Here is an 11999-nt window from a genome sequence, read left to right as displayed (position 1 = left end):
TGCCAGGAATTTTTAAATGTTCGTTTTTAAACGTAGGTGTTTTTTTCCGTAGGTAAAAAAAAGGCAATTTTTACGTGAGGAAAACGTGGTCAAAAATAACTCCAAGTGGTGGTAAATGCCATAAATACCATTTAAAGAAACCATAACATATGTCTAACTTCTTTTGATTTCATTTTTTTCAAAAATCTGACTCATGGATGGAAGCATTTAGGCACCCTCACTCTCAGAGCTGCCACTGCTATACTGAACAAAGCCTGGGTTTCAACCTGCTCCTACGACCATGCCGACTCGTATGAGATCCAGAGATCCGCGCTTCACGCTAGCAGTGAAGCCCGGGTCCCTGGCGCGTGGCGGCTAATTAACCAGACAGTGTCGTTCACACTCAGTTGTCTAACCCAGGTTCGAGCCACATGCGAGACTCGAACCCGGAGCCCCTGTGTGCCGGGTGAACGCTTAATCGCATAACCACAATGTCAGACAAATATATTTATAGCGATGGATCTATTTATCTTCGCTGTTTGGTCCCGTTAAGTATTAGTTGCTTGGGTAGGTCATAATATGATAGTGGTTCTCACGCGGTGGTACGTGAAGGCACTCCAGGGGGTACGTGAGATTAAAAAAAATCTATTTAAAATTAGCAGTTTCTGCACGGACCCAGTGGCATCAACGACGGGCAGCGAGAGGACTCATACCGCCCATTAAAGAAGAAAACCCCGGCGTGAAGTGGACCGTGTCACACACAGGAAAGCACTGGCCTGCAAGATAATGAGCCCTATGTTACATGACGCTTTGAAGTGATCAACTTCAGAAAGTTAATAATTTATAAAGTATTGTTCAACTTTAAATTAGTGAATTAAAATATAGGACTGTTCAACTTTATTGTTCAACTTTATTTTTGAACTAGTGAGTGAGTGTGTGGGTGTGCGTAGGTGGGTGTGCTTGCATTTCAACATCATGTGCAATAGACATTTTTATTACTTGCAATATCATTGTGAATATTACACCTAATATTAAACACAATATTACTTTTTTAATTTGAGTTATTATTAGGCAATGTTGTTATTATTACTGCTTATTTTCAATTCAGTTTATTTTACATAGCCCCAAATCACAAATACTAAATTTGGATCAGGAAAAACGCCCCTAAATGAAGAAACACAGGGGCTCCCGTAGAGTCAAGTAGAGTCAAGAAATGTGCATTGAAGAGACACTCATTTATCCAGAAGGAGAGAAAGAACACAAGAGAGGAGAGAATAAAGAAGAGGAGAGCAGGCGCTCAGCGTATCCTAAGATGTCCCCCAGCTGTCTAGGCCTATAGAGCGTATTCACTCACGTGACCCCTGCCCATAACAACAAGCTTTGGCGGCCATGTTGGGGTCCACGCACAGCATTGTTTTATAACTACACTGGACTGTCAGGTCTGCAAACGAGGTCCATGGTGCCAGCTTGCCCTCCATTTACGACTCGTAACTCTTCAGAGTAAGGAAACAAACACGAAGCATCATTGCACAGACCCTTCACACCCTGGACACAACCAGTTCCAACGCCTCCCCTCTGGTAGGCGCTACAGAGCTGTGTACACTAAAACCACCAAACACAGGAGCAGCTTCTTCCAATGGCCGTCGTTACGATGAACAATGAGTCAGTCCTACTGCACCATTACCTCCAATTGCACCATTATGTCATTATTGTTGTGTTTTTTTTTGTTCATATACTTTTGTATATAACGTACATTTTTATTTATATCTATACATAGCCAAATGTTTATGCTTACCTCTGTTCTACTTTGTCGTCCTTGTTTTTGTGTGTCTATTTCTGTGTATGTACACTGAGAACCATCAAATTCCTGCATGCGTACACATACATGGCTAATAAAGCTGACTCTGATTCTGATAGGTGGAAATTTCACAGAGACACGTTTTTAAAGAAAGTTACTTAAGCTACAGTTTGTAGCAATTTGGGGGCTATTAGCAGAAGTGGAATCTAACCTTGCTCACTATTTATTCCACACGCCGGAAGAGTCCTGCCCTGAAAACAAGGAATATGTATGATGAACATGACTAAATACAGTAGCTAATACTATATGTTGACGATGTGTTGATAATAATACATATGATATGTGATGTTAACTTCAGCTCATTACAACTTGATGACAGTATTTGTAGTTTAAAATAGTCTACCTTTCTCCTCCTCGTCCTCTTGACTGCTGGGGGAGGTGAGGTGTTGGTGGGGCGGTTCAGGGTTCCAACACTTCTAATGGGGATCAGGTGCTTGACATCAACTCTCAGAAGTCCCAAGGGACACAGGGACCCTACCCTGACATCAAAAACAAGTAGCAGATGATGTGTGTAATATTGTCAATCGTATGTAATGCTAAATGCAGCTTTATGAAGGGCTCACTCACTTTGTTGACTGAAACCCACGCGCTCTCCATCTTGTCCTGTCATCATTCTGGTCTGGTCTGGTTGGGAGTGAGTGTTATATATATGTATATAACTTCCTTCTTCTGCTGTCTGCATCCCACTCCTGCTGCCATCAACACTGAACACACAGGTGACGTCAGTGCTCAAGAGGTGCTGGACCCTGCTGCAGAGACAAATAAAAGATCTCGCTGAACACAATACTTACACCTACACGTCTGAGAACTGCTTTACAAACTGCCTGTGTGTGTGTGTGTGTGTGTGTGTGACGGGTCATGACCAACCGGCCAAACGGCCCCAACTGCATTAGTTTCTGCAAGCAGCTGCTTCTTCTCCTCACAAGAGAATGAAAGGGGGAGAAAAGGAGAGCGAGAGGAGATCTGGCCTGTCACAGGCCTCCCATTACTACGGCAACGTAGCTCCCACAGCTCAGCATCGCACAGACGCTGGTTGCCATGGTTGTACCGTAATTGCAAAGGCGTCAGAGGGGAATAAGTAGCCCTTTGCAGAGCGCGGTAAAAGCCACCAGTTTGCTTCAAATGTGCTGTTTTGAGTTGAGGCGATGGGACACAGTGTGTGGCTGATTAGTTTTGAATGAGTTTGGATTCAGAGTTAAATACAGGCTACATGTGTGACCGTACCAGCCTGGTTGGTATGGAAACAGCTGCACTGCAGAAAGAACGTAGTGACATTTTGATACAAAGTCTCAGCATCTTGTGGTAACACTGACAGCTGTCAGACTTGGATGGAAACAGATTTGATGTGTGTTCAGCAGCTCATTTCCCTCATGAGCACACCCTCAAGCTGCCAATGAGCAGGACAATCGATGAGTTGCGGACACAAGGAAACCTTTTGGCCCTGGATTTGGTCTTTGAAGGGATCTTCTGTTGCACACAGGTCTACATCCAGCGCTTGGGATTGGAAGACCTGGTCCTGAAAGTAAAAACAAAAGGGCAAAAAGGTATTTGTCTGGAACGGAGGCCACAGCGACAGGAAGGAGAGCAGCTTTAGCTCTTGTGTGTTTGTTTGTGAGTCACAACTTGTCAAAGGAGGCGATAACAGGACTAAAGGATTGAAGAACACACCCTCATAGACCGTCTGTGTGAATGAGACATTGATAATTATTTGATTCTGCAGCTCATGCAAATCCTTTCATTGGGAAAAATACATCTCATGCAAAATATATATTGCTGTAAATAATATGTTTAGATAGCAACTATGTAATTGTAAAAACACATCTTTTCATATATGCCTTTCAAAAGTATACTGGGAGACATGCCGGGAATGTTGTTTCGTTTCGCCTAGTCTGTACTTTGCTGACATCTAGTGGTGTTTGCATGTGAATAACCTGCTGAAATCCAAAAGAGGGTAAGTTTAAAAAAAACTCATAATATCTTATTTTATATAATATGTGTCTATAATCAGACAATAAAGCTTTAACCCTGGACCCCTGGGTGCTCTCACCGTGTCCCTTACTGTCGTGACTAGCTCCTGCATTGATGGTGGCTCAACAGCAGAGGGCGCCAGTGCAGTTTCATATGTATTGTTTCCTCCTGGAACTGCATCATCACTGAAGTGTCATGGGACATACTGTTTTCTGAGCAGCTAATAAGATGCGGTACTTGTATGAGGACCATACCAATGAAAGCTAGTCCATAAGTCCTTGATCCTATCTGGATTTTAGAGGGATCTCTTCACTAGAACAACTGTGGTGGAGGCACACAGCAGTCAAAAGTTCCTGAACACTTTATATTCTCAGATTGTTGATGCAAGCAGGCAACACACTTGTTGTTAAAAAGGAACTTCCAGTTTATTCACAGAGCGCCGCTCTGATGCAGTCCTCTCAAAGTGCTTTACAAACAAAGAAAATGACAAACTTCACAAACTTAAGACAGCTAAACAACGTAAAAGTCAGAGGAATGTTTGAGCGAGGGGTCAAGTCGTGGTCAGGTGACGTGACATGTGTCCAAACTGTATAATATGGTCTCAAACATTAGTGCACAGATCTTTTAGCCTTTGGACTGCTGTTCTGAGAGAAGGACAGATCAACATACAATAGATCACATGACCAGTGGTCCAGTCAGGAATGAAACAGCAGCCCAGAACCCTGTCTGTACTCTGTCTTTAAATAAATACATCGTAGTGTTATAAGAGGCTACAGCAGGTTCTCCCATAGTGACTCCTTTTTCTCTGCAAACATGTAGAGAGGGAACTCATATTTGTTATGATTATATTCCATATAGCTGGATATGTACTCTTACTGCACAAAGTGCTGAATAAACACTCACTCTCTTCTAAATAAAGCTGTCACAATATTAGATTTTTAGTTCATTATTATCATGGTCAATAGAATTCACAATATTGTTATAATTGCAATATATCAAGTGACATTTGAAAAAAATAATTACACAATTTAATTAGACTGCAGAGTGTAGGGAGACACTGTAACTGTAAAAAAAAAAAAAAAGTGTTACATAAGAGGTGGTGCATTACTGGGACCAATATTACCACATGTGCATAGTAAAAATGGCATCATATTATATTGTTTTTACATCACAGTCAATGTTAGTGCTGTCTATCACCACACTAAACCTTCCAAGTCGTAGTTTAGACCTCAAGGTAGAGGGAGCTGCTCAATATTTATATTTGAATCAAAAACATTTTCTCCAACATGATTACGTATAGACTGACTTTCTGATTGCCCAATACGCATCTACATTGTGGAAGCTATTTTCCAAAGGTCATGATGCTCATAACGTCAGGTGATATGGTCATAAGTGTCTTCTTATTTCAAACGACGTAAAAGATGTCGGGTGGCATATGAAATATTGCCGTACATGAAGGCTATTATCTTCTCACAGGGTTATCGATCCTGAAGCCTCCTCCAGTGAAGTGAGGTTTGCTGCTCAACTGGGGCAGCAAGTCCAGCTGCTCCACCGTGGTCCTGGTCCTCTGCTCGCTGTGGAGACACACACAGATGCAGGGCATCAGAGACAACACCATCACTGATGGTTCATGTTGTTCCGTGCATCAAATGAACACATCAATCCCACTTCATTAAAAAGACAAAGATCCGCCCCACCTCTGAAGCTTTTTCTGGCTGAGGTACTTCTTCTTTGTGTTTGCTAGCTCATTGGCTAATCTTTGGTTCTCACTTTGGTACTCGTTCATCTTTGAGTCGAGCATTCTCAGCTCTGCTATCAACGCCTGTGGAGTCAGAAAAAAGTGATGTCATTCTGTGTAGAAAAGAAAACAGGTACCGGGTTCTGATTGTCAAAAATTAAAATAATTAAACGTGAAGGCATGGACAAAATCACAACGTGAAACCATCTGTACAAAAGGGACACGTGTGGGAAAATGGGACTCTACTGATAGAAATGCTAGAGCCGAGAGATTGTAAAATACAAAGGGACTGCATCTCAGGAGACCATCCTGTCAAACTACTAAAGCTTGTCAGGGATGGTGATGATGAGCCTCCGTACAGACGGGAGGTTGAATAGCTCAGAAGAAGCTGGAGCTGAACCAGCTACAAACTGTGGAGACGGAAGTGGACTTTAGGAGGATCCTCGGAGGATTTAGGCTGATCCTGTTCTACTCCGCGGCGGTCCTCAAACATACATATATTTGTTTTGAGTTCCGTAATGTTAGAAGTGCCATGTTTTGATAGTTTAGCAAGTGTTTTTGTACTGAAACGGAAGGCAGCTAACTGCGGCTAGCATAATTAGCAACGGATGCTACTCGCGCGCTAGCAGTTTCGCACCAGTGGAGTCAGTCTCGTGACAGCTATCAACACTACTGGGTTAGGCTATGTATATGTCCGGGTTGTGTGTTTCACAGCTAATGTTATATTTGTGTTTAAAACGGAGAAGTGTCAGCCAGAGAAAGACGTCAAGATGCATAATGGCTATTTATTTGGTGTGTTCACCGTGTTTATGAGTGAGACAATAAGGAGAATAAATAAATATGGAAAACACACTTAATCTCGGCAGTGTGTTTTTACATTTTAAAATGTGAATCAACGTAAATGTGCCAGGAAATGTGCCAGAAATTTTTAAATGTTCGTTTTTAAACGTAGGTGTTTTTTTTCCGTAGGTAAAAAAAAAGAGGCAATTTTTACGTGTGAGGAAAACGTGGTCAAAAATAACTCCAAGTGGTGGTAAATGCCATAAATACCATTTAAAGAAACCATAACATATGTCTAACTTCTTTTGATTTCATTTTTTTCAAAAATCTGACTCATGGATGGAAGCATTTAGGCACCCTCACTCTCAGAGCTGCCACTGCTATACTGAACAAAGCCTGGGTTTCAACCTGCTCCTACGACCATGCCGACTCGTATGAGCTCCAGAGATCCGCGCTTCACGCTAGCAATGAAGCCCGGGTCCCTGGCGCGTGGCGGCTAATTAACCAGACAGTGTCGTTCACACTCAGTTGTCTAACCCAGGTTCGAGCCACATGCGAGACTCGAACCCGGAGCCCCTGTGTGCCGGGTGAACGCTTAATCGCATAACCACAATGTCAGACAAATATATTTATAGCGATGGATATATTTATCTTCGCTGTTTGGTCCCGTTAAGTATTAGTTGCTTGGGTAGGTCATAATATGATAGTGGTTCTCACGCGGTAGTACGTGAAGGCACTCCAGGGGATACGTGAGATTAAAAAAAATCTATTTAAAATGAGCATCTAATTTTAAATAGATTTTTTTCACAAATCCTTTAAAATGGTTATTTAATGAATGTGCATTAAAACATACGTGTAGGTTCATAAACTGACTTTTATATTAAGCAGGTGATTTAATTGAACTATCCTAAAAACCCGGAGTCTCCCCCATATCAGGAGACGCAACCTGGCACACGCTACCTGTCATTAACTGTCTGTCTATCACTGCCGCCTTAAAACTCAAACAATAAAGCCGTGGTTGAAGTGGAGCAGCAATGCTGCTGAAAACAAAAGTGCCAAAGAAGGCCAAACCAAAGCCGACAATATGCCGTCAGTTTTCAGACGACTATGTTTTAATGGGCTGTGAAAACGGAATGAGCTGTTTTTCTGGCTGAGGTACTTCTTCTTTGTGTTTGCTAGCTCATTGGCTAATCTTTGGTTCTCACTTTGGTACTCGTTCATCTTTGAGTCGAGCATTCTCAGCTCTGCTATCAACGCCTGTGGAGTCAGAAAAAAAGTGATGTCATTCTGTGTAGAAAAGAAAACAGGTACCGGGTTCTGATTGTCAAAAATTAAAATAATTAAACGTGAAGGCATGGACAAAATCACAACGTGAAACCATCTGTACAAAAGGGACACGTGTGGGAAAATGGGACTCTACTGATAGAAATGCTAGAGCCGAGAGATTGTAAAATACAAAGGGACTGCATCTCAGGAGACCATCCTGTCAAACTACTACAGCTTGTCAGGGATGGTGATGAGCCTCCGTACAGACGGGAGGTTGAATAGCTCAGAAGAAGCTGGAGCTGAACCAGCTGCAAACTGTGGAGACGGAAGTGGACTTTAGGAGGATCCTCGGAGGATTTAGGCTGATCCTGTTCTACTCCGCGGCGGTCCTCAAACATACATATATTTGTTTTGAGTTCCGTAATGTTAGCAGTGCCATGTTTTGATAGTTTAGCAAGTGTTTTTGTACTGAAACGGAAGGCAGCTAACTGCGGCTAGCATAATTAGCAACGGATGCTACTCGCGCGCTAGCAGTTTCGCACCAATGGAGTCAGTCTCGTGACAGCTATCAACACTACTGGGTTAGGCTATGTATATGTCCGGGTTGTGTGTTTCACAGCTAATGTTATATTTGTGTTTAAAACGGAGAAGTGTCAGCCAGAGAAAGACGTCAAGATGCATAATGGATATTTATTTGGTCTGTTCACCGTGTTTATGAGTGAGACAATAAGGAGAATAAATAAATATGGAAAACACACTTAATCTCGGCAGTGTGTTTTTACATTTTAAAATGTGAATCAACGTAAATGTGCCAGGAAATGTGCCAGAAATTTTTAAATGTTCGTTTTTAAACGTAGGTGTTTTTTTTCCGTAGGTAAAAAAAAAGGCAATTTTTACGTGTGAGGAAAACGTGGTCAAAAATAACTCCAAGTGGTGGTAAATGCCATAAATACCATTTAAAGAAACCATAACATATGTCTAACTTCTTTTGATTTCATTTTTTTCAAAAATCTGACTCATGGATGGAAGCATTTAGGCACCCTCACTCTCAGAGCTGCCACTGCTATACTGAACAAAGCCTGGGTTTCAACCTGCTCCTACGACCATGCCGACTCGTATGAGCTCCAGAGATCCGCGCTTCACGCTAGCAATGAAGCCCGGGTCCCTGGCGCGTGGCGGCTAATTAACCAGACAGTGTCGTTCACACTCAGTTGTCTAACCCAGGTTCGAGCCACATGCGAGACTCGAACCCGGAGCCCCTGTGTGCCGGGTGAACGCTTAATCGCATAACCACAATATCAGACAAATATATTTATAGCGATGGATATATTTATCTTCGCTGTTTGGTCCCGTTAAGTATTAGTTGCTTGGGTAGGTCATAATATGATAGTGGTTCTCACGCGGTAGTACGTGAAGGCACTCCAGGGGGTACGTGAGATTAAAAAAAATCTATTTAAAATTAGCATCTAATTTAAAAAAAAAAAAAAAAAGTATTTTCCCTGTATTACGTAATTTTCTTAAGCGTGCATCGGGGTGGAATCAATTTTAATTTGCACCAATCTCCTGGCTGGCTCGCCACTTTTGTAACCCCTCTGCAGCTGTCGCTTTAGAGACAATGCAGAATAGACAGAAGATAGGGGAATTATCTAAATTTTATTCAGGTTCGATGAGGAGATTGGTTAATATGTCACTCGTCTGACGGCTGTACAGACAAGAGAGATCCACCCCGAATTACGCGCACAACATCAGATTTAATTAGACAACAATATGACAACCTATAATACAACAATTGATCATTCAAATAAAAAAATCCTGAGCTCTCAAATGTCCTACCGCCCCCCCTGTGCACAACAATGTCCCGCGAAATGGACTCCAGGTGAACTGTGATGTTGAGATGAATGAAGATTTCTTCAGGTGAAGGTAGATGGTGGGATGAATGAAGATGGGGTGAGTGATGGCATGCAGGATTGTGGATGGACGACACCTCTGGTTCCAACGAAGAACTATACAAAAAAAAAAACAGCCTATGCACAGGCGCAGGACAATAGTTCATTACTAAGACAACTCATTCAACTGGGCCTGCGACTGCCTGGCTATAAACATCACACACAATATAGAAACTAATTAGCAAACATACATAACTCAACGCATTCAATTACAATCATTACACCTTCATAAATGTTTTTTTTTTGTATCCCGTTCAGATTTATCCTGACTGGTTTTAGTAGAATACAAAATTTACTTATAACATATCATCGAGCATTCCTGCTAACGAAGCTAACACACAACGGTACAAGCGTTTAACATCAACCAACTCACCAGGATATCAAATGTTCAAAATTCTAACTATCTCTGGGCGAAACTGCAGCTCTTCAATGACTCGTCGTAAACATTCAATTTAAATTTAATAACTTTTATCTGTAGGTATCAAACTAATCTTTTCCTCCTCCTAAATCCTACCGTACGGAAAAGCAGACGTTAAAAAAAACAAAGATCCTCTATTAAGAGATGGATTATCACTTCTATCAATCTCTGTGCATGAAGTAACAAAGATTGTATATTACAGAGAGGAATGACTCTCCTAGCTGTTTTCTGTGTACAGAGGAAAACGGCTGTGTGACAACCTGTAGACCTCACTTAAGGGGACAGTAACATAGTTCAAAAACATAATAATTAAGATCCCAGATTAAATTATTCTGGTTACACTTTCATTGGGAAAAATACATTTCATGCAAAATATATATTGCTGTAAATAATATGTTTAGATAGCAACTATGTAATTGTAAAAACACATCTTTTCATATATGCCTTTCAAAAGTATGCTGGGAGACATGCCGGGAATGTTGTTTCGTTTCGTCTGGTCTGTACTTTGCTGACATCTAGTGGTGTTTGCATGTGAATAACCTGCTGAAATCCAAAAGAGGGTAAGTTTAAAAAAACCTCATAATATCTTATTTTATATGTGTCTATAATCAGACAATAAAGCTTTAACCCTGGACCCCTAGGTGCTCTCACCGTGTCCCTTACTGTCGTGACTAGCTCCTGCATTGATGGTGGCTCAACAGCAGAGGGCGCCAGTGCAGTTTCATATGTATTGTTTCCTCCTGGAACTGCATCATCACTGAAGTGTCATGGGACATACTGTTTTCTGAGCAGCTAATAAGATGCGGTACTTGTATAAGGACCATACCAATGAAAGCTAGTCCATAAGTCCTTGATCCTATCTGGATTTTAGAGGGATCTCTTCACTAGAACAACTCTGGTGCAGGCACACAGCAGTCAAAAGTTCCTGAACACTTTATATTCTCAGATTGTTGATGCAAGCAGGCAACACACTTGTTGAGAATAAATAAATATGGAAAACACACTTAATCTCGGTAGTGTGTTTTTACATTTTAAAATGTGAATCAACGTAAATGTGCCAGGAAATGTGCCAGAAATTTTTAAATGTTCGTTTTTAAACGTAGGTGTTTTTTTTCCGTAGGTAAAAAAAAAAGAGGCAATTTTTACGTGTGAGGAAAACGTGGTCAAAAATAACTCCAAGTGGTGGTAAATGCCAGAAATACCATTTAAAGAAACCATAACATATGTCTAACTTCTTTTGATTTCATTTTTTTCAAAAATCTGACTCATGGATGGAAGCATTTAGGCACCCTCACTCTCAGAGCTGCCACTGCTATACTGAACAAAGCCTGGGTTTCAACCTGCTCCTACGACCATGCCGACTCGTATGAGCTCCAGAGATCCGCGCTTCACGCTAGCAGTGAAGCCCGGGTCCCTGGCGCGTGGCGGCTAATTAACCAGACAGTGTCGTTCACACTCAGTTGTCTAACCCAGGTTCGAGCCACATGCGAGACTCGAACCCGGAGCCCCTGTGTGCCGGGTGAACGCTTAATCGCATAACCACAATATCAGACAAATATATTTATAGCGATGGATATATTTATCTTCGCTGTTTGGTCCCGTTAAGTATTAGTTGCTTGGGTAGGTCATAATATGATAGTGGTTCTCACGCGGTGGTACGTGAAGGCACTCCAGGGGGTACGTGAGATTAAAACAAATCTATTTAAAATTAGCATCTAATTTTAAATCGATTTTTTTTCACAAATCCTTTAAAATGGTTATTTAATGAATGTGCATTAAAACATACGTGTAGGTTCATAAACTGACTTTTATATTAAGCAGGTGATTTAATTGAACTATCCTAAAAACCCGGAGTCTCCCCCATATCAGGAGACGCAACCTGGCACACGCTACCTGTCATTAACTGTCTGTCTATCACTGCCGCCTTAAAACTCAAACAATAAAGCCGTGGTTGAAGTGGAGCAGCAATGCTGCTGAAAACAAAAGTGCCAAAGAAGGCCAAACCAAAGCCGGCAATATGCCGTCACTTTTCAGACGACTATGTTT

General features: G+C 41.5%; 1 long non-coding RNA gene across 1 annotated transcript; it reads right to left on the bottom strand.

The window, feature by feature from the left end:
• Positions 1–4250: 4250 nt before the first annotated feature.
• LOC137802127 (uncharacterized) lies at positions 4251–10044 on the bottom strand. The gene is made up of 4 exons (XR_011079945.1): positions 9909–10044; positions 9423–9613; positions 5503–7580; positions 4251–5379 (listed from the first exon to the last, which is right to left on the bottom strand). It is a non-coding gene; the product is annotated as an uncharacterized lncRNA (long non-coding RNA).
• Between the last annotated feature and the right edge of the window lie 1955 nt (positions 10045–11999).

This window comes from Clinocottus analis, unplaced genomic scaffold (genome assembly GCF_023055335.1).
Source record: "Clinocottus analis isolate CAN_PGR_092001 unplaced genomic scaffold, fCliAna1.0.p SCAF_5, whole genome shotgun sequence".
In the NCBI taxonomy this organism is placed as follows: Eukaryota; Metazoa; Chordata; class Actinopteri; order Perciformes; family Cottidae; genus Clinocottus; species Clinocottus analis.
The sequence above is the reverse complement of the archived record's forward strand: the minus strand, read 5'-3'. Positions and strand labels throughout refer to the sequence as shown.